Genomic DNA, 23,904 nt, shown 5'->3' on the forward strand with positions numbered 1-23,904 from the left:
ATAATACCCTGTTTTACGGTATCTGTAGTATCAGCTAAATGTAACGTCTCCTTCATTGCCAAAATCATATAACGTGTGGCCCTACTGGAAAATACGTTTGAATTTCTACCGTCGTCACTGGAATCAGTGCCCGTGTCTGGGTCTGTGTCGACCGACTGAGGCAAAGGGCGTTTTACAGCCCCTGACGGTGTTTGAGGCGCCTGGACAGGCATTAATTGATTGTCCGGCCGCCTCATGTCCTCAACTGACTGTTTAAGGGAAGATAAACCATCACGTAATTCCACAAATAAAGGCATCCATTCTGGTGTCGACCCCCTGGGGGGTGACATCTGCATATTTGGCAATTGCTCCGCCTCCACACCAATATCGTCCTCATACATGTCGACACCACGTACCGACACACACCGCAAACTCACAGGGAATGCTCTAATGAAGACAGGACCCACTAGCCCTTTTGGGGAGACAGAGGGAGAGTCTGCCAGCACACACCACAAAGCGCTATATATACAAGGGATATCCTTATATTAAGTGCTCCCTTATAGCTGCTTTAATATATATATATATAGCCATTAATGTGCCCCCCCTCTCTGTTTTACCCTGTTTCTGTAGTGCAGTGCAGGGGAGAGACCTGGGAGCCGTTCTGACCAGCGGAGCTGTGACAGAAAATGGCGCCGTGTGCTGAGGAGATAGGCCCCGCCCCTTTTTCGGCGGGTTCTTCTCCCGCTATTTTTCCAGTCAGGCAGGGGTTAAATATCTCCATATAGCCCCTATGGGCTATATGTGAGGTATTTTTAGCCTTGTATAAGGTTTATATTTGCCTCTCAGAGCGCCCCCCCCCAGCGCTCTGCACCCTCAGTGACTGCCCAGTGAAGTGTGCTGAGAGGAAAATGGCGCACAGCTGCAGTGCTGTGCGCTACCTTATGAAGACTGAGGAGTCTTCAGCCGCCGGTTTCCGGACCTCTTCACGCTTCAGCATCTGCAAGGGGGTCGGCGGCGCGGCTCCGGGACCGGACTCCACGGCTGGGCCTGTGTTCGATCCCTCTGGAGCTAATGGTGTCCAGTAGCCAAGCAGCAAATCCACTCTGCATGCAGGTGAGTTTACTACTTTCCCCCTAAGTCCCACGTTGCAGTGATCCTGTTGCCAGCAGGACTCACTGTAAAGAAAAAAAACCTAAACTAAACTTTCTCTAAGCAGCTCTTTAGGAGAGCCACCTAGATTGCACCCTTCTCGTTCGGGCACAAAATCTAACTGGAGTCTGGAGGAGGGTCATAGGGGGAGGAGCCAGTGCACACCACCTGACCTAGTAAAGCTTTACTTTTTTGTGCCCTGTCTCCTGCGGAGCCGCTATTCCCCATGGTCCTTTCAGGAACCCCAGCATCCACTTAGGACGATAGAGAAATGTAACGATTGAGTCGCACGCTACGAACACATGAACTCTACCGTAAATGCACATACTGCGCGCCCGCGGGTGCCCGCAACAGCGAGTATGCGCACGCACGGGAGAGCGCACGCATGCGCAGAGCGGACCTGTATGAGGTGCAAATATGGCAGTGTGCATCGTGATATTTTTCTGACTTTGACAGTCCACCCTTTGGCAGTCAACAATAACTGCCACTTCCTAAAACATTTCAAAACGAGAAAAATATATGTCAGGGGTTAATACATTTACATGGTTGGGTAGGGGAGGAGAGGAGAAGGTAGGAAAAGGGTATGACCTAGTGAGATAGCAGAAGCATGTGTGTATGAATCCGTGTTTGGGGGGTCATGTATCATCGTGCCGTACGTGTTTTAAATCAAGCTTCGAGGCATTGCGAAGTATACATTTGAATTCCTTCTTATCCCGTGGTACGGGTCTGTGGATGGGCTGTCAAACTTTACCGAGCTCTTTTCGGCTGTGGTTGTAACAAAATGGGGAGCACATTTTAGTTGATGATACATGAATGGGGGAATATGTGATTGCTGATATCTGTGCCTGTATTGCCTATCGACTATGTGTGTAATTACCTGAAGGTTGTAGAGATGAAGAAAAGACATAATTACGGTAAATGCAGTGGTATTCTATGTCAGGTAAATGAACATTTGTCGGTTGAAGTCTTGTTCGGTGTCTGTTGAATGCAGTCTTCTTTGTGCTTTTGCCAAAAGGCGTGTGGGCAAAAAGCTTTGTCAATGTCCATAGACTTACAAAAGTGTTGGGCTAGCGTAATTTTAAAATTTCTAGGGAAACTGGGGGTCTATGGCAAAGTTCATCAAATATCTGTGTATAAGGTTGTCAAAACTTCTTCTTTAATCCATCAGTTGTCTGTATACAGGATCATCAAATTCCTCGTCCAAGTGGGTCTTTTTACCTTGGAGAAAACGGAAAAACAGGTGAAAGAAACGGACCGTAGAAATCGCTTTTTCATCACATCATTGTTTCTACATTTGGGTCATAAATTTCCTCACTCCTTAAACTCATCACCCTGGTACTTCGTTTACACTTCGTTAAAGCCTGACCGCATCTAAATATCAAGCCAATCGTTATGATAACACCTAAGATACATAGGAGAAACTTCCCAACATCCATTATGACTCCTTGAGCCCATTCTCCTAAACCAGAGAACCAATTTCGCGGGTTCAACCATGACACCCAACCAGTCAGCTCATTACCTACAGCAGCAAGAGTGAGATTGTGTCTCCTGCGAAATTCCCACTTCAATTGGAGAATATCGTCCATCTTTTGGTCTATGACCTCGACCTGGTCCTCGGTACTATTTGTAATATATGTGCAACATTTCACGCCGTACTGCGTTGCCAGTGTGACACAATATCCACCTGTCACTGCCGTGAGATAATTGAGAATCATTCTATGCTGAACTAGTTCTGTTTTATAAGCTTGAAGTTCTCTTCCAGTATACCTAAACGTGTCATCATACATTTCTGTGATATTATCTAACAAATTTGCGAGCGCAGATATGTATTTATAATTCAACACTCCTCTGGCGGTGCGAGTGATGTCTAACGCGATTAGAAACTGAATCCCCGTGGATTCATGGATCATGTCAGAGGCCGGATGCTCTGTTCTTTCTATCAGGTGCCGTTTAACTACGTGCTCGTAGTGGGTGTGAGTATAAGGAGCTTGGGCAACACGGTGTATATCTTTCATTTTGGCATGTGATACAGTCATTACTTCAGGCAGTACTTTTCCAATATAACACAATCCTTCAGAGTTTGGGGCAAGCCACTTATACGCCTTCCTCCCGCATATGAAATATGCATCATCGGGGAGAACATATGGGACGGAGTAGGACATAACCATATTACACATTTTCCATGTGAAATCTCCTAACCCTAATTCTCCCATCTGTCTAGTACACGTATCAGCTTGTACGATATGTGCACAGTATCCTGGTGATACCTCTCCAACTCTCGTAATCCTACTTCCTAGGGTATACCTATATCGGAAATATTTTCCACTACCAGCTATGTGGCGTATAAGTTCTGTATCTGTCGGCATTCTATCTGCTCTATATGAAAGGGTCATGGTTTGGTTACTCCATGACACTTCCCAATTTCCCGGCTTTCGAGGATTGGAAATGTTAAAACATATTAGGGATCTATCCACATGATATTGGTGGAGCTTCAAACTAGGAGGACTGGAGATATTAAACCTCCTGTCCACCGGCCTCCCACCACTTAGCTCAAGTACCTCCCCTATCGTTAAAGGAAATGGTACTAGTCCTGATTTGCTATGACCTTGAGGTACTTGAGAGCATACCCAACAATCTGTTTGATTTAACACACTACCCACTAAGGAGTGATAGTCACTCAAGGGATGCCGGTCCATGTGGATATTAAAACTGGATTGGCATTTCTTGATGCACCCATCCTCAACCACATTGTCACAGAGCCTACAGATACAGCTTTCTTCAGCTAACAATCCTTCACAATTCCTTCTATGGTCAAAGCTATCGGATCGTTTTCTGATACTCGCCTTTGCTTGTTGATTATGTTGTTCTCGGAAAACCACGCCTCCATCTCTGTCATCAGAACCCATTACAGAACCTCTCTCGACCTCCATGGTACTCTCGCCGGAACAGACTGCTCTGGTCAACATCATGGTCAACAGGAAAATCCGGATCACAGTCTCTTGAGGCAAGTCCATCTTATAGGAGGAAACGAAGATGAATGAGAAGGGGGAAAAATAATTTGAGGGAGAGGGGATGGGAAGTGGAGAAAAACAATAAAAGGGAAACAGGGAATCGACAACTGCTTTTGATCTTGTGATTCTCGATGCTCAGGTGCCGCCTCAGTCCTCCTGGAACAGACACTCCAGTGATACAACTTCCTCTACCGTCTGTTCCTTATCACGGGACCTCTCTGGATCAGCAATCTTCTTACAATGGGACGAATGAACCCAAGTCTCTCTCTCGGCAACTTTCAAAGCTGTAGTGCTAGTCAATAAGACTTGGTATGGTCCTTCCCATCTGTCAATAAGGCAACCTGAGCGTAGAAAATTCCGTATCATTACATAATCCCCAGGTTCAATGTCATGACAATTACTATCTGGTAAATCAGGAATCACCAACTTCAAATTATCATTTTGATTCCTTAGCTGTTTACTCATGTTAATCAAGTATTTTACAGTCACTTCATTGTTACACTTCAAATCATCCTGAGGGTTAATCATAACATGCGGTTGTCGACCAAACAAGATTTCAAAAGGAGACAGATTAAGAGGGGACCTGGGAGTGGTTCTGATGCTGTACAGTACAATGGGTAAAGCTTCTGGCCATGTCAATCCTGTCTCTGCCATAACTTTGCTCAGTTTATTTTTAATAGTGCTGTTCACTCTTTCCACCTTCGCACTCGCCTGTGGACGGTATGGAGTGTGCAGCTTGCTATCAATTCCCATCAACTTACACATTCCTTGAAAGACATCACCTGTAAAATGGGTACCCCTATCACTTTCAATTATTCTAGGGATACCATATCTACATACAAATTCCTGCACAATTTTCTTAGCAGTAAACATAGCGGTATTTGTGGCCGCAGGAAATGCTTCGACCCAATTTGAGAACACATCTATACAAACAAGTACATATTTCAAATTTCGACAAGGGGGTAATTGAATAAAGTCAATCTGTATTACCTGAAAAGGACCGCCTGTAGGTGGGATATGAGATGGTTCTGTTGGTATTGCCTTTCCGATATTCTTTCTCAAGCATGTAAGGCATGACATTGCTCTCTTACTTGCATGAGATGAAAATCCTGGGGCGCACCAATATGCTCTTACCAACTTGCACATTCCTTCCTTGCCCAGATGAGTCAGCCCGTGAGCTGCCTCGGCTAAACATGGGAGATATGCTCTGGGGGCCACCGGTTTACCTTGTCCATCCGTCCAGAGTCCTGAGGACTCCTGGCCATATCCCTTTGCCTTCCAAACTGCCTTTTCCTGTGTGGAACACAAATTTTGCATCTCACACAGCTTCTGTGTGTTGATGGTATGAAATACCATCAGTTGTGTGGTGTCTGTCTGTATGGGGGTACCAGCTGCTAACTTAGCTGCTTCGTCTGCTCGGCTGTTACCAAGTGATACTGGGTCTTGGCTATATGTGTGTGCTTTACACTTGATAACAGCCACTGTGTCGGGTTCCTGTATCGCTGTTAGAAGCCTTTTGATGTGAGCTGCATGCGCTACCGGTGTACCAGCTGCCGTCATGAAATTTCTGAGGCGCCATAGGGCTCCGAAATCATGGACTACCCCGAATGCGTATCTAGAGTCGGTGTAGATATTGGCTGATTTGCCCTTAGCCAATTCACATGCTCTGGTTAGGGCGACCAGTTCAGCAACCTGGGCTGAGTGAGGTGGGCCTAGCGGTTCTGCTTCTATGGTGCCTTGGTCATCTACGACTGCGTATCCAGTACACAAGTCTCCCGAGTCTGACTGTCTGTGACAACTACCGTCCGTGTAGAAAGTTAGATCTACATCTTCCAGTGGGTTGTCACTGATGTCAGGCCTTGCGGTAAAATTTTGGGTCAAATATTCCATACAATCATGTGTGTCCTCCTTTGTATTAAATTCTCCTTCCCCACCACTCTCATTCTCCACCCTTTGTGCCTGTCCAGGCACACCTGGGAGATATGTTGCAGGATTTAATGCACTGCATCTCCTTATGGTGATGTTTACGGGGGCCATTAGTGCCAATTCCCATCTTGTAAACCGCGCTGATGAGACGTGCCTGGTTTGGGCAGAATTTAGCAAGGCTGACACTGCATGTGGTGTATGAATTGTGAGGTTGTGACCTAGCACTACATCTTCGCTTTTCGTTACTAGCAATGCTATCGCAGCAACGCTTCGCAAGCATGTGGGGAGGGATCGCGCTACCGTATCTAGCTGAGCGCTGTAGTATGCTACTGGCCTGCTGGCATCACCGTGCTTTTGGGTTAAGACGCCTGCCGCGCAACCAGCACTTTCTGTTCCGTACAGCTCAAAGGGTTTCCCATAGTCTGGCATACCTAATGCTGGTGCCTGCGTTAGGCACTGTTTAAGTCTCTCAAATGCCATCTCGGACTCGTCTGTATGCGAAATCCGATCAGGTTTGTTTGAGGAGACCATCTCCTGCAAAGGTAACGCTAGAATGGAAAACCCTGGGATCCAGTTACGGCAATACCCACACATTCCTAAAAATGTTCTGATCTGTTGCTGGGTTTGTGGCAGAGTCATGTCTCTAATTGCTTGAATTCTATCAGCGGTCAGGTGTCTCAGTCCTTGTGTTAGACAGTGTCCCAAATATTTTACCTTAGTTTGGCATAATTGCAACTTGTCTTTGGAAACCTTGTGTCCTGTGTCTGAAAGATGAAACAGGAGCTGTTTCGTATCCTTCAGGGATGCTTCCAATGAATCAGAACACAGTAGTAAATCATCCACGTACTGTATTAATACTGATCCACTCTCTGGTTGGAAAGACTGTAAACAATCATGCAAAGCCTGGGAAAATATACTTGGACTGTCTATGAAACCTTGTGGTATTCGAGTCCATGTGTATTGGACTCCTCTGTATGTGAATGCAAACAAATATTGGCTGTCAGGGTGCAGAGGTACCGAAAAGAAAGCGGAGCAGAGGTCAATAACAGTGAAAAATTTCGCAGTGGGAGGGATTTGCATAAGGATGACAGCTGGATTTGGCACTACGGGGAACTGACTCTCAACTATTTTGTTAATTCCCCTTAGATCCTGCACTAGCCGGTAACCCCTCCCCCCACTCTTTTTCACAGGGAAGATGGGACTATTGGCAGTGCTGGACGTTCTTACCAGAATGCCCTGTTGTAGCAAGCGCTCTATTACGGGATAAACTCCTAACTCCACCTCTGGCTTCAGAGGGTACTGTGGGATTTTTGGAGCTATCCTACCATCTTTTACTTGTACAACTACCGGAGCTACGTTTGCCATTAATCCAGTGTCCTGTCCATCTTTTGTCCAAAGTGACTCTGGTATCTGGGATGTCATTTCTTCTATTTGGGATGGAGTCCTATTTGTCATAATGGTATGTGACATTAATTTTGATGGGGAGTCTAACATGTCTCGCACTTCCTGAGCGTGATTCTCAGGTATGTCCAAGAATACACCTTCAGGAGTACAATAAATGACGCACCCCATTTTACACAATAAGTCTCTTCCCAGGAGATTAGTCGGTGCCGATGCAGCCAGCAAAAAGGAATGCTTGGTATGTAAAGGCCCTACTGTAATCTCGGCTGGTTTGCTAACAGGGTAGTGCTGGACTACTCCCGTTACCCCTATGGCTGGAATTGTCTTACCAGTGGTTCTCATGCCCACTGTCGAATTTATCACTGATTTGGCCGCCCCTGTATCTACAAGAAAGTTTAATGATTTACCAGCTTCATTGATTGCAATTTCGGGTTCACTTCCAAGATTTGCAATCAATTTTACTGGCTGCAGATTCCAGGTATGGCCACACCCCTATTGGGTATGGTGACCTCCCTGAATCCCGCTGGCAGCAACTACTTGTGAAGGGGTTAAATGGGAACTGCCAGGAGTTTGCCAGTCTCCTTTTGGGGGATATCTTTTTGTTTCCCCTGTATGTGGCTCATAACTCCGTCTCTGTGGACCCTGATCCCAATTTTGTGTGTCATGTCGTTGTCTAGGGGGTTGGTATGATCTTTGTGAATTTTTCGCTCTACAGTCTCGTGCTATGTGTCCCTGTTTGTGACAAAAATAACATGTTACCACATTTGACTTACCCACAGGGTTTGGTGATCTATACAAAGGCTGCTTTGTGGTCAGGGCCTGTATACTTACGGTCATTAACTTATCACCTTGTGACTCCCTGTGTCTGGTGATATTCCGGTCGTGATCAATAGCAGCCTCTCTCAAAGTAGCCACTGACAAACCTCGCCAACATGGTTGCGTGGTCTGTACCCTTGTCTTTAATGCTTCTTTTAAACCATCCATTAGCACAGATACTGCTACTTCTTGATGATTTGCATTGGTCCTAATGTCCTCTATGCCAGTGTATTTTGCCATTTCTAATAATGCCCGGTGAAAATAATCAGCAGCTGTTTCTGACTCTTTTTGTTTAATGGAAAAAATTCTATTCCATTTGGCTACAGCTGGGAAATACTCCTTTAACTGTAAATTTATCCTTTTTACATTATCTTTGTTGTACACATCTGTAAGAGGTACATCCTGATCCAGTCCACAGTCAGCTAAGTATTGAGCTGCGTCGACATTGGAGGGTAAACATGCCCTCAGCAATATCTGCCAGTCTTTGTTATTGGGCTCTAAAGTGTTCCCTAGGTCTCTGATGTATTTCTGGCTAGCAACTAAGTCTTTTCTAGGATCAGGGAATTCAGACACTATGGTTCTTAATTCCATTCGGGAAAACGGGCTGTACATGGCAATGTTTCTGATAGGAGTGACTCCTGTAGTGTCCGTTTTCCCATTTGGAACAGCTATTACCCTCACGGGAGCAAGTTTAACAACATCATTCTGTGTAGATTCTACAGTCTGTGGTGAAATGGTTTCAGCATAGTGTATGGTGCCGTACTTACCCGTTGATACGACCTCACCTGTCCCTCCGCTAGGGGGCTTTGTTACTAATCTTATGGGTTGGGCCGTGCCTACTGTTGTTTCTGATATGGTGGCTGCTAGAGAGAGAGCCGATATTGTTGCCGATTCGTCCTCTTGATCACACTCCTGGGGAAAGTTCAAAACAGGGTACAACTTGCACGGGTTAATACTTGCATTGGTTAACTTATTAACATTATCCTTAACATTTATACAGTTGCTAAGTGCCTGTTTGTTACCCCCTGAGGCGTCATTCTCCGCAACCAATTTCTCTCCTGATATGTATGGTGGCGGCGCGGCCGTCGCTATCAATTTCTTGATAGGATTAGATCCCGCCGCCAGAGCCAATCCTCTCTGTATTTCACCCTCCTGTTGCCATAGCTGCAAATAATCATAATGTTTGATTCGTCTCTTTGTTGATTTAATGAGACATATCCTCCTCCTTAAATTCATTAACACTTCTGGGCTGAAGCTACCTACTCTTCGGAATTTCTCCCCGTCATGCATTGTCATTCTCTCCCATTCATCACATAAAACTTCTGTGTGTGAGCCGTATTTTTCACACATTACGTACCTTGCCGACCCGATTGGTCGGTTTATAGAATCAACCCGAACCGAGGTTGATCGCCCCCTTCCTGAACAACTGGCCCCCATAATTTGCAGGTGTTGCTTGCTCTACCTCTGACCTTTATATCAGGGTCTTCAGCGAACCCTTACAAAAAACCAAAATATTCACGATAGGTTGACGGTGGTGGTTTACCGAGCACCCCACTCACTCGCCCACGCCGACCAATACGCCCACACACTGATATAGTGCTGGCGTACTCGACCCAGGGCCCCTATGAACCTTCGTTTACTGGAACATGTGGGTGTGATCCGCAGAGCATTAACCCTTTCCAGTAACTGTGGGGTTGTTGGATAATTCCTGAGTGACCAGCGAACTTCCCTTTTAAAAAATAAAAAATTACACAAATCACGTCAGAATGTACAAATAGTGTTTATGACCGGGTTCGTACACAAATGGTACTGGTCAGACTAACTAATGCACACAATTACGTGCGGTACAATCGTTCAGTACATAAGCAACTAATCTTATGTATGGAGCGACCAGTGGAATCGACATTCAGCAGCTGCGAATTCCTTCAGCCTGAGCTTTATGGCCTATATGGGTTACGCTCCAACCCTTCTTGGTGTTGGGCTACTTGACTCTATAGCGGACTTCCTTGTCTGCTGTACCTGGACCTCCTGGTCTGTTATGCGACCTCCTGGTCTGACCTCCTGGTCTGTTACAGTATGACCTCCTGGTCTGCTACACTCTAATGCTCAAATTTTATGTTTAACCAGGGATGCCTCCCTAGCCACCATGTATGTCACTTACACGTATGTACTTCACGAGAACTCGATGATTTCTGTGGTTCAATCCCCAAAATTGTAAAACTTAAAAACACTCACTCATCACATGTACACTTTTGTTTCTATTTCTATTTCTGCGCAGAATTTTTTTTTCTTTAGACCAGATGTGTTGTAAATTTGGAGAAGGATCTGTTAATTTAAATTTCGGATATTAAAATAGATTTGCGCTATTTATCGCGTTTTGCGCTATTTATCGCCTGTTGCGCTATTTATCGCGTTTTGCGCTATTTATCGCCTGTTGCGCTATTTATCGCCTGTTGAAAATCAACACTATCGTGTGACTTGAGTTACGTGGGCGTACCCAGACGCTCCGTTGCGTAATTTACGCTGCGTGCGTCGGCCTTTGCGTACGCGAGTCTCAGCCCTTTGTTAGAGACACGTGTACACAAAACCAATGTCCACCATAACACAATGTACACGTTTATCAATGTAGATGATCCTCGATCCTCTACTGAACCCCACACCAATCTCTCCTTGTACCTTTAGGTAGAGCTGCGTGTGCTTTACACTTTATCCCTTAACGCATTACTTTTACACTTTAACTATGAAATAGCGACAAATCTCTCTTAGCACGTTTTATCAATTATAAAATGGCAAACAGGAGAGTGATATGAAAATACACGAATGAAAAAGAAATGCAGATATGTGCGTGTGTACGCAAGATAGAAATAAACAGTTTTAAAAGACACTAGTGTGTTGTTCTTACCTCCGGTTCCGGATTCCTTCAGCACCCTTTACTAAGCGAAGCAGACGCTTATCCCGTCAGCACTGCGAAGAATATGATCTCCCGCCCTTTGCTGATGGATAATGTCTGCTGAAATTACCTAGCAGAGATATGTGAAGGACAGGACGAGCCGCCAATTGATAAAGCTAAATATTTTATCTTATTTAAAACCCTTTGAGAGGCCTAAGAACACTGTACGCTGTTTACGTATGGAGTACCGTAAGGGTACGCACGCTGCGTAGCGATCGCTTAGCCGAGGTCGAGACGCTCAAGCGTCACGTTCGCTCACGGCCAAGAGATCACAGGCAGGCACGCTATTGGCTGCCGACTAACATAATGGTTCGCTATAGCGTAGCGGACGCTCGGGACCACGAGGAGATCACCAGCGGCGCAGACGCTCACAATGTTAAACCTTTAAATCTAAACCATAAACAATGTAATATGCTGTAAAACCTTTGTGTAGAGATAGGGTGTAGATGCAACACAGTGTAACCTTATTAACTTAAAAGCTGTTTGAGCGTCACCGACGCTCTGTGAATACTTAACACTATAAGAAATACACAGATACCGTGCTTAGGGTCTAACGCCTTATATGAATGTTATACTTGCAAAAAGAATAATACAATACAAGTCACACACTACAATATAACATAGACTAACTAACCAGGTAACTACACAGGAAATACAATACAATACTATTACGTTTAAGAGAATACGAGAGAAAGAGAAGAGAGAGAGAGAGAGATATGGCCCATAATAACAAGAAAGACAATATGATTGCAGAGAAAAACTTACGCACAAAGGGGAACGATCGCATGCGCCTCTGGACATCCAGCTCCCGATTTTCAGCAATGAGAACCGTTGAAGAGTGAGCTGGATGTGATCGGCTTGTCTATTTATGCCCCACACACAATACAATTCAATGGTCCCTACAATCTCATTGTTCATTGGACACAGGAATTCCTCCTCGCATTATAACAAAAGGTCATAGGTTGATTCATACAGGTGGGCTGTGACGATTTCCAACTGCTCAGGTGGGTGGGAAACTAGGTTTCCTGCCGCATGGATAAGTAAGTGCAAATAATAGTAAATGGACATAAACTTCTTATGTCCATAACTATTCGCACGAGCGATTAATCCGCTTCAAACCAACACCGGAATATTGCTAATTAAATATTCTTCCGATGGATACTAAACACCACTGTATTACTCCTGTCTGACCCTTCGTATCAAACAAAGGGGGATTTCTCTGTCCACGAACATGCTACATTAACGAAACTTTCAGATTCTATCAAAGGGACCATGATCTACAAAATACATTATATAGTGAAAATATGTAACGATTGAGTCGCACGCTACGAACACATGAACTCTACCGTAAATGCACATACTGCGCGCCCGCGGGTGCCCGCAACAGCGAGTATGCGCACGCACGGGAGAGCGCACGCATGCGCAGCGCGGACCTGTATGAGGTGCAAATATGGCAGTGTGCATCGTGATATTTTTCTGACTTTGACAATGCCTATATACTGTGTGAGACTGTGGCTGTATCTGCATATGAAATGCTACATACAGAATATAGGCATGCCGCATATCATTTTAATCAACAGAAGCTGCTGATGCCCCTAGGCATATCAAATGCCCTAGGCAATTGCCTAGTTTGCCTATGCCTATGGCCGGCTCTGGAAGAATCTATAGATCTTTCCCGATGTTCTGATCTACAGTATCTCATTCCTTTGCCTGTACTTCTTCATGGTTTTCCCTTCTCCTTTTATCCTTCCAGAATGACCGTTGGTCATGTTACAGCAAACAGAAAAAAAAACCCGAAAACAATTGTGCAAGGATTTTCAGAAAGTTACTTCATTGAGAATCTCAAAGCGAGGGATGGGCAGATTTGCATAGAAGCTTTTGAACCTTGTAAATGAAAACAAGGAAGAATAAACTAACATATCCCACGCATACAAGTAAGAACATGTTTAAGAGTTTAAAATTAACAACAGTTTCCCGTTTATGTGGTTTATTGTGCAAATTAATCAATTGCCATTCTTAAAACAGGCTATAAAAGGTATTCAGTGATCAGCCGCTAAACTAAATCTTTGTTGCTGAGTTTGGATTCAGTGAAAAAGACATGAAAATAGTATGGTGCAGTGTATGACAGGGTTGGGGCCATGTTGCCGGAAGCTGGGATCCTGGCGGTCAGCATCCAGACGCCAGGATCCCGGCCACAGAATGCAGGTGGTGGGGGCAAGCGCAACTAAGCCCCTTGCGGCCTCTCTGTGCTCGTCACGCTGGGGGCTTGGTGATGATGCTGCGCTCGCCACAGGTTCTATTCCCACTCTGTTGGTGTTGTGTACACCCACGAGTGGGAATAGTCACTGTTAGTCGGAATGGCGTCTGTCGGCATTTTCAGGGGTCGGGATATAGTGGTCAGTCACATAACTACATCCCGTTTGACAGATGCTTTTGTTCTCACACTGGGGGAGATGTACTAAGCCTGAAAAGTGATAAATATCACTGTGATAAAGCACCAGCCAATCGGCTTCTAACTGTCATGTCACAGGCTGTGTTTGAAAAATGACAGTTAGGAGCCGATTGGCTGGTGCTTTATCACTGTGATATTTATCACTTTTCAGGCTTAGTACATCTGGCCCACTGTGTACACAGGAACTAAAATACTATATTCGCTCATATGCAGAGCTATATGTATCTTGTGGTGCTCTCGTTCCCCAGGTGTACACTATGGGGCTCATTCATTAAGCCTTGGAGAGTGGTATAAATAGCACGGTGATAAAGTACCAGCCAATCAGCTCCTGTCATGTTACAGGCTGAGTTTAAAAAATGACAGTTAGGAGCTGATTGGCTCGTACTTTATCACCGTGCTATTTATCACTCTCCTGGTTTTTGTTGTTGTTGTTGAAGTGCCAATCAGTTACATGGCAAAATCAACCTTTCCTGTCATACTAATGTATATGCCAGAGTTTTAACTATATAAAGTATATGACAAATACAAAGAATATATTAGAAATAGCTTCTTTGTATTATTCTAATAATTTTTATAGTCAAAACTCTGGAGTACAAAGTCTATGGAGCCTATCTTTTCCTCACATCTCTGATCAAAACTCCTCAAATTTCCAGCAGTATATATTGCTGCTTCTTTGTATAATGCCCACATGAAGACTTATGGGCCCTATACATTTACAGATTAAACTGAAAGACATGAACGATCTTGTTTATTAGTGAACGAGATATCGTTCATATCTTTCAGGGTGTATGCACCAACGATGAACGATGCGCGTCCCCCCACTCGTTCATCATTGGTGCCGGCTCATTTATGCCTGCAAGCCAATGTGGACAATATCGTCCATATTAGCATGCAGTGCTATGGGGCTGGGTGACGGGGGGAGTGAAGAAACTGGCACACAGCGCAATCGCCCTGAGGGCGCAACTGGCCGCATCCCCGTTCCAAGGGGACTTTAGTCTGCAGCATTGTAATGAGTCAAACTGACTCATTACAAGCCGCCTGCGTGTGCGCGGAGAGGAGCAGCAGCTACGGGGGCACGGGAGAAGGAGGAGGAGGAGGAGGGAGCTGCAGCAACGCACTGTAATTGGTGGCGGCACCACTGCAACTGTCACTGTAATAGGCTAGCCGCCGCCGTGAATGCTGGGATGCGATTCCCTCATTCCAGCATTCACAGTGGCTGCGGCCGGCCAATGTGGAAGGAGAGGGACAGCTGCAGTAGTGCCGCCACCAATTACAGTGCGCTGCTGCGGCTCCCGAGTCCCCCTCCCTCTTCCTCCTCCTCCCCTGCCCGGGAACTGCCAACAGTTTCTGCACAGAGGAGCCTGACTGCCTGAGCCAGCGGAGAGACAGTAAGTATCTATCATCTATTCTGTCTGTCTGTCTGTCTGTCTGTCTGTCTGTCTGTCTATCTATCTATCTATCTATCTATCTATCTATCTATCTATCTATCTATCTATCTATCTATCTATCTATCTATCTATCTATCCTGTCTACCTAATGTGTAAAAGGTGGACTCTGTCTGCCGTAATGTGTAAAAAGGGGACGCTGTCTACCATAATTTGTAAAAAGGGGGACTGTCTGCCATAATGTGTAAAAAGGGGGACTCTGGGGGTCATTCCGAGTTGATCACAGCCAGCAACTTTTTGCTGCTGGTGCGATAAACTAATCCCCGCCTATGGGGGGAGTGTATTTTAGCATAGCAGGGCTACGATCGCTTGTGCAGCCCTGCTATGCTTAAAAAGATTCCTGCAAAACAAGACCAGCCCTGCAGCTACTTACCTTGTGCGATGGATCCAGTGATGAAGGTCCCGGTCCTGATGTCAGACATCCGCCCTCCAAATGCCTGGACACGCCTGCGTTCTTCTTACCACTCGCCGAAAACGGCCTCCAACGGTGAGTATCCGCCCCGGAACGCCTTTCCGCTGTCAATCTTCTTCCGTCCAGCGCTGCGTCTTTTTTTCTTGGTTGGCGCTCCGTTGCCTGGCGATGTCTGTCGCCGGGCAATGGTGCACGTGTGCAATGCGCAGTTCTGACCCGTTCGCACCGCAGCGAAGAACCGCTGCATGCGAACGGGTCAGAATGACCCCCTCTGTCTGCCGTAATGTGTAAAAAGGGGACGCTGTCTGCCGTAATGTGTACAAAGGGAACCCTGTCTGCCGTAATGTATACGAAGGGAACTCTGTCTGCCGTAATGTGTAAAAAGGGGACGTTGTCTGTCATAATGTGTAAAAAAGGTGACTCTGTCTGCCGTAATGTGTAAAAATGGGAATCTGTCCGCCGTAATGTGTAAAAAGTTGCACTCTATCTGACGTAATGTGCAAAAGGGGACTCTACCTGCCGTAATGTGTAAAAGGTGCTCTACCTGGTGTGGTGGCACTATTGTGTGGCATAATTTGAATAATGGAGACTACTGTGCACTGTAATATGAATTGGTATTATTTTGTGGCCACACCCATTCCCCATGAAGCCACACCCCTATATTTTTGACGCGTGCCACTGCCCCTACTTTACATAATGATGCTGTTTCTTGCACACAGCGCTAAAATGTCTAGTTACGGCACTGGTTCACACTGCTCTAGTGCAGTAACTTCCCTGCAAGTCTATATCCTGAGGGGATGCAGCCAATATACCGGCTGTTGGAATCCCATCAGCCGGCATTTTACCTGCATACGGAATCCCGACTCCCGTCTGGTATTCCCACTCGGTTGGTGGGTACACATCACCAACCGAATGGGAATAGAACCTGTGGCAAGCGAAGTGAGCCACCGGGCCTAATGCGTGGTGAGCACAGTGCGCCCGAGAGGTGACTTGCTGCCGGGATTACGGCAGATAGGATGCCTCTGTCAGTATAGTGACAGCCGGCATCCCATCTGCCGGAGTTACATGTATCCCATCCTGAGATGTTGCATCTGCCTGATTTCTCTTACGTCCTAGAGGATGCTGGGGTACACAGATAGTATTCTTGACGACACAGAGGTAGGTACAGCAGTGGCCTACTGTACCGTAAATGCTATATATTATATACTGGTGGTCAGCAAACTGTGCAAAACTGAAATGCACCACAGGTATGGATGGATAGTATACTTGACGACACAGAGGTAGGTACAGCAGTGGCCTACTGTACCGTACTGCTATATATTATATACTGGTGGTCAGCAAACTGTGCAAAACTGAAATGCACCACAGGTATGGATGGATAGTATACTTAACGACACAGAGGTAGGTACAGCAGTGGCCACCTGTACCGTACTGCTATATATTATATACCGGTGGTCAGCAAACTGTGCAAAAATGAAATGCACCACAGGTATGGATGGATAGTATACTTGACGACACAGAGGTAGGTAGAGCAGTGGCCTACTGTACCGTACTGCTATATATTATATACTGGTGGTCAGCAAAATTATGCACTGTACTCCTACTATATACTGTCTACAATGCAGCACAGATATGGAGTGTTTTTCAGGCAGACAACGTATACTGGTGGTCACTGGTCAGCAAAACTCTGCACTGTACTACTCCTCCTATATAATATTATATTGGTGGTCCCCAGTCCCCACAATAAAGCAGCACACTGAGCACAGATATGGAGTGTTTTTCAGGCAGACAACGTATACTGGTGGTCACTGTCAGCAAAACTCTGCACTGTACTCCTGCTATATATACAGCTGCTCCCCAGTCCCCACAATTAAGCAGTGTGAGCACAGATATATGCAGCACACTGAGCACAGATAAGGAGCGTTTTTTTTCAGACAGAGAACGGATAAAACTGGTGGTCACTGATCAGCAAAACTCTGCACTGTACTCCTCCTATATTATACAGCTGCTCCCCAGTCCTCCCCACAATTAAGCAATAAAGCACAATCAATCAAGTTCAACAATAAACGGAGAGGTCGCCAGCCACGTCCTCTCCCTAACATTTGCAATGCACGAGTGAAAATGGCGGCGACGTGCGGCTGCTTATATAGAATCCGAATCTCGCGAGAATCCGACAGCGGGATGATGACGTTCGGGCGCGCTCGGGTTAACCGAGCCATATGGGAGAATCCGAGTATGCCTCGGACCCGTGTAAAATGGGTGAAGTTCGAGTGGGTTCGGTTTCCGAGGAACCGAACCTGCTCATCACTAGTTTTTTTCAATGGTATTCACCAGAGAGGACCAAATGCTGGGTCTAAAACAAAATCTCAACAAAGATAATGTCCCACTGCTAAATGCATATTTATGTGAGGAGGTAGTCTGTGACCAATTAAAAAAGTTAAAGATTAATAAGTCACCTGGTCCCGATGGAATTCACCCGAGGGTTCTTATGGAGCTGCACGCTGAACTAGCTGTTGAAATATGTACAACAGACTATGGGTTTGTTTATATGCATGTAGTTACCGTACAGGGGCAGCAGATGGCGCTGTATACTTACAGAGGTGTATTGTTTGTCTGCTGTATATGCATGTACTTGTTTGTTCTTCTCTCCTCACGTGTGTGTTCTAGAAAAGTCTCTGAGGAAAGGAGGTGAGCTGAGCAGCTCATGTTACTGACATGTTTAAGTTAAGAAGCTGTTACTGAAACCTGTTGTTATATTGATCCTGGTACTCAGTACTATATAAAGAAGATATACATCTCAAGTCTCATTCTGTCTGAATACAAGGTAACTCCTGAGGTGATCCTTTATCTATAAGACCTCCTGCTGCACACCTATGGTATCAATCCATTGCACTATGCCAACAGGTTATGGGCCCAGACTGGAGTCTATACAAGATAAAGTTTTCAGGAGTACATCCTAAGCAGCATCCAGATCACGAGTTGCACTGCAAGTCCCAGCAGGCGCAGACAGCAGACTGTGTAACGTACACAAGAAACAACCCAGGAGAACCTTGGAAAGAAAACTGTGAGTAAAACAAGTTTAATACCACAGAAGAATAGAGAGATCTATACAAGGAAGGGTTATGGCAAATTACACAGATCTCAGACTAGCTGCTAGCAAGCTTTCTAATGAGAACTATCAGACATGGAAGTTTAAAGTAGAAATGCTATTAACCAGAGATGATTTATGGGATGTTATAAATGCAGACAGACCTGAAGGAGAGGATCAGCAGTGGATTAAGAAGGACAGACAGGCAAGAGCCACTATAAGTTTACTGGTGGAAGATGAACAGCTTATACACATAAGACAAGAGAGTACAGCTAAAGACATGTGGACAGCATTACAGAGAGTGCATGAAGGATCAAGTTTGAACAGCAAACTATTCCTATTAAGAAAATTATACCAAATGAGATTTAATAAAGGCTAGACAATGCAAGAACACATCAGTGCACTACTAGAGATAACCATACATCTCAGGTCAATGGGAGAAGAAATCAAAAGCAACCACATAGTAGCTATCCTCCTGTGCAGTTTACCAGATACATACAGTGCACTAATAAATGCACTAGAAATGAGACCTGAAGCAGAAATCACACCAGACTTTGTGAAGAACAGGCTCATAGAGGAGTATCAACGCAGAAAGGAGCTTACAGAGTGCAATACTGAAAGTGACACAGAGAAAGCACTTAAAATGGCGGACACTAAGCCACACACCAGGGAAACAAGAGCATGTTTCAGATGCAAGAAAGTGGGTCACCTGAAAAAAGATTGCACCATATGGAAGACAGAGCAGCACAAACCACCAGAAAGATTACACAAACAAAGAGCCAAAGCCACACTTACAGATACAGGAGCACACAATTGGAATGGAACATTTAAAGCGACAGTAACCCAATTGTCAGAAAAGTGGTATGTAGACTCAGGAGCGACTAGTCATATGACAAATAACAAGGACTTCTTTACTGAACTTGATTTGAACCATAAAGAAACAATCTACCTAGCAGATGGAACAAATATCATTGCAGAAGGGAAAGGGAATGGTCAATTCCTATGCTCCAAGGGTAATGGCAGCTATGCAGAAATACCCGTAACATATGTGCTATATGTTCCCAAGCTTGAAGGAGCACTGCTATCAGTAAAGAATCTAGTAGAAAAAGGACTTACTGTAAAGTTTCAGAATAATAAGTGTTTTATCCAAAATGGAAGAGAAACGCTAGCTACAGCCAGAATAAAAGAACATTTATACTGTCTGGATATCGCAGCACAGCAGGCAAAGCTGAGTACACAGAAACACGTTGACTGTATTCACAAGTGGCATAGATGATTAGGACACAGACACCCAGATTGCATAAAGGAAATGCAGAGGAGAGACCTAGCCAGGGATCTCAAAGTGTCAGACTGTTCGGAAATGATGAAGTGCCAATGCTGCATAAAAGCAAAAGCAACAAGGACGACAATTCCTAAGAAAAGTGAAAACAGAGCTTCCAGACCACTAGACCTGGTACATAGTGATATATGTGGACCTATGAAAACGCGAACCGTAGGAGACAAAAGGTACATGCTGACATTCATTGACAACTACTCCAGGTTCACAGTCACTTATCTAATAAAAAGTAAAGATGAAGTCTTAGAAAAGCTGCAAGACTATGTGACCATGACCAGAAACAGGTTCAAGAGGAATATGCTAACTCTTCGCAGCGACAATGGAGGCGAGTTCACAGGACAGAAAATAGAACGGTACTTAAGAGGACTCGGTATTGAGCATCAGAAGACAGTACCATATACACCAGAGCAAAACGGTGTATCTGAGAGGAAAAACAGATCACTAACAGAAATGATAAGGTGCATGCTTACAGATTCAGGACTACCTGATAAATATTGGGGTGAAGCAGCAGCAACAGCCACCTATCTTCAAAACAGACTACTTTCCAAAGCAGTAAGGAAGACACCATATGAGCTGTGGCACGGTAAGAAACCCAGCTTAAAGCACATTAGAGTTTTTGGATGCAGAGCCTTCGTCTACATTCCCGCTGAAAAACGAAGCAAGTTGCAGAACCGAGCAGAAGAGGGAGTTCTAGTCGGCTACAGCGAACATTCAAAAGGCTACAGAATCTTAAATCCAAGAACTGGAAAAATAGTTATAAGCAACAGTGTGACATTCATAGAAGAAACACGAGATGATGTCATAATTCCAGTAGACTCTACTGAAGAAGAAAGCACTGAATCCAAAGAAACAGATGAAGTAGAGATCACTCAAGAAGTTGAAGTACAACACAAGACAAATACCAGCGACACTCGTGAGAGTACATCCGAGGGGGTGAGACGCTCTTCAAGAGAAAATAAGGGAAAAGCACCTGCACGTTTATCTTACAAAGCAAAAGCTATTAACATACAAGAACCTGCATCATGGGAAGAAATTGCTAATTTTTCTGAAAGAGAAGCACAGAAATGGTTAGGAGCCGCAAAAGAAGAAATGGAATCAATGGAAGACAATCAGACATGGACATTGACCAGACTACCAGTAGACAAAAAGGCCATAGGATGTAAATGGACTTTTAAGGTCAAGTATGATTCTGAAGGAAACATAGAAAGATACAAGGCAAGACTGGTTGCTAAAGGATATTCACAGAAATTGGAGAAGATTATGATGAAACGTTTGCTCCAGTTGTGAAGCACACTACCATTAGAACCTTACTCCTAACAGCAGCCATAAAGGGTATGCAAGTGAAACATTTCGATGTAAAGACGGCTTTCCTACATGGTGAACTAAAGGAAGATATATACATGGAACAACCACCAGGCTTCGTGAATTCTCAGAACCCAGATCATGTATGTAAACTTAACAAGAGTATATATGGTCTTAAACAAGCAGCAAGAGCATGGAATACAAAGATAAATGGAGTTCTGACAGAAAAAGGATTCATTAGAAGCAAAGCAGACCCATGTCTCTATACAAAATTGATAGAGGAAAGATGGTTCTATGTATTGATTTACGTGGACGATTTGCTAGTTTGTTTTGAACAAGAAGGGGACGAAATTGAATTGCTACAAGAACTAAACCGTCAGTTTGAAACAAAAGACCTCGGCCACATAACGCATTACTTGGGAATGCAAATCTCAAGAGAAGGTGATGGAACATTCACACTAAGTCAGAAATACAAAATTCAGGAAACCATTGAGGAATTTGGTATACAAGATGCAAAGACAGCAAGCACTCCTATGGAGACAAGTTATGAAAAGGAACCAAATGATCAGAGCAACCTGTTACAGGATAACCATCTATACAGAAAAGCCATAGGAAAATTGCTATACATTGCAACCGTCACCAGACCAGATATCTCCACAGCAGTCGGGATTTTAAGCAGAAAAGTCTCTAAACCAACCAAGATGGATTGGAATGCAGTTAAGAGGGTAATTCGTTACTTGAAGGGAACGATTAACAAGAAGCTTAAGCTCTCAGCAAACACAAGTCACAAGTTAACAGGATATGTTGACGCAGATTGGGCTGGAGATACAAGTGACAGAAAATCCACAAGTGGATATCTATTCTCTATCGGAGAAGGATTAATCAGCTGGACAAGCAAGAAGCAGTCTACCGTAGCACTATCTTCTACAGAAGCTGAATATATCGCAGCAGCTCACGCCAGTCAAGAAGTGGTATGGTTAATGCAGCTACTATCAGACCTAGGAATGCCTCAAGAAGAACCTATCAAGATATATGAGGATAATCAAGGATGCCTTGCATTAGCGCAAACAGAAAGAGTGAACCCAAGAACCAAGCACATTGATGTCAAGCATCACTTTCTGAGGGATCTACAGGAACAAGGTCTTATAGAGTTGAACTATTGCCCAACAGAAGATATGACAGCTGATATCATGACTAAGCCTCTTACCAGAGAGAGACATTGGAGACTCACGTCAAAGATGGGTCTAACTGAAGAAACCCAGTCTGTTGAGAAGGGGTGTTGAAATATGTACAACAGACTATGGGTTTGTTTATATGCATGTAGTTACCGTACAGGGGCAGCAGATGGCACTGTATACTTACAGAGGTGTATTGTTTGTCTGCTGTATATGCATGTACTTGTTTGTTCTTCTCTCCTCACGTGTGTGTTCTAGAAAAGTCTCTGAGGAAAGGAGGTGAGCTGAGCAGCTCATGTTACTGACATGTTTAAGTTAAGAAGCTGTTACTGAAACCTGTTGTTATATTGATCCTGGTACTCAGTACTATATAAAGAAGATATACATCTCAAGTCTCGTTCTGTCTGAATACAAGGTAACTCCTGAGGTGATCCTTTATTTATAAGACCTCCTGCTGCACACCTATGGTATCAATCCATCGCACTATGCCAACACTAGCAAGACCTCTATTTTTGATCTTCATGGATTCGGTTAAATCGGGTATGGTTCCCAAAGACTGGCATATAGCGGAGGTAGTGCCGATATTCATGGCAATGCATGGCAAGCAGTTCCTGCTCTAACATATTTCTGTTGTGCACTGTGAGGACTTTCATGTAATTTCTTTTTTGTTTACAGCTGGTTTCCATGGTCCCCGGAGCCGGACGGGTGATGTCACTTCCGATGCGACGGACAGAGCAGCGGCCGGAAGTGCCTGCTGCAGGAAGGTGGCCGCAGGGACTGGGAGCCCACTGACATAAACGCGGAGGGGGTAAGTCCATTCATGTATTTAAGGTCACTTTTTGTCACTATGCTTTGTCTGAAGAAGGGGAGACATCCCCGAAACGTCACCTACAATAAAGCACGCCCCACGGCGCTTTTATGCACGTTCTCTATAGCAGCCAAGTCTCTGAGTGCCGCCTATTACATTGGATGTTCGTATTGGTGGGGATTGCACCCCATAGAAGGGCACCGGAGCCGGTAATTGGATGAACGGAGTGCCGGAATACATTGCTTTTCTACATAATCGGGATAACGCTCTGCTGCGGTGGATAAGCTCGTTGGTCCCAGTTCAAGGCACCCGGTAAAGAAAATCTACCCTTCTACAGTTCCTCACATAGTACTCGCACTTTATTTTTTTTGGCTTTTTCAGCACGCAGTGCACCAGCACTTTTATACAAGCACTGGCAATTTCTTCATCACATTTACAGCGGATAAAACTGCCTGTGGCCGAATTACTCATGGCGACATTAGAGGGAGAGGGAGATTTCACATATTTTCTCATTGAATGTGACAACTATGAAACCCTCAGTTTTTCCAATGTTGATGCAGAAAATATTTTACATAAAGATTCAGCATTCACTGATGTGCCAGTAGAGTCTCAAGATGATGTTTTCAAAGAATTATACAAATTAAAGAAAAGAGA

At 44.6% G+C, this 23,904-nt stretch overlaps 1 long non-coding RNA gene across 3 annotated transcripts in view; it reads left to right on the forward strand.

The window, feature by feature from the left end:
* Nucleotides 1–23,904, forward strand: part of LOC134958367 (uncharacterized) — a 93,615-nt gene that overhangs the window by 56,667 nt on the left and 13,044 nt on the right. For all 3 annotated transcript variants that reach the window (XR_010186992.1, XR_010187004.1, XR_010186986.1), the window contains 2 exons: nt 12,986–13,166; nt 23,118–23,250. This is a non-coding gene — a long non-coding RNA (uncharacterized LOC134958367). The remainder of the gene's footprint in view (nt 1–12,985; nt 13,167–23,117; nt 23,251–23,904) is intronic.

Source organism: Pseudophryne corroboree, chromosome 1, assembly GCF_028390025.1.
Source record: "Pseudophryne corroboree isolate aPseCor3 chromosome 1, aPseCor3.hap2, whole genome shotgun sequence".
In the NCBI taxonomy this organism is placed as follows: domain Eukaryota; kingdom Metazoa; phylum Chordata; class Amphibia; order Anura; family Myobatrachidae; genus Pseudophryne; species Pseudophryne corroboree.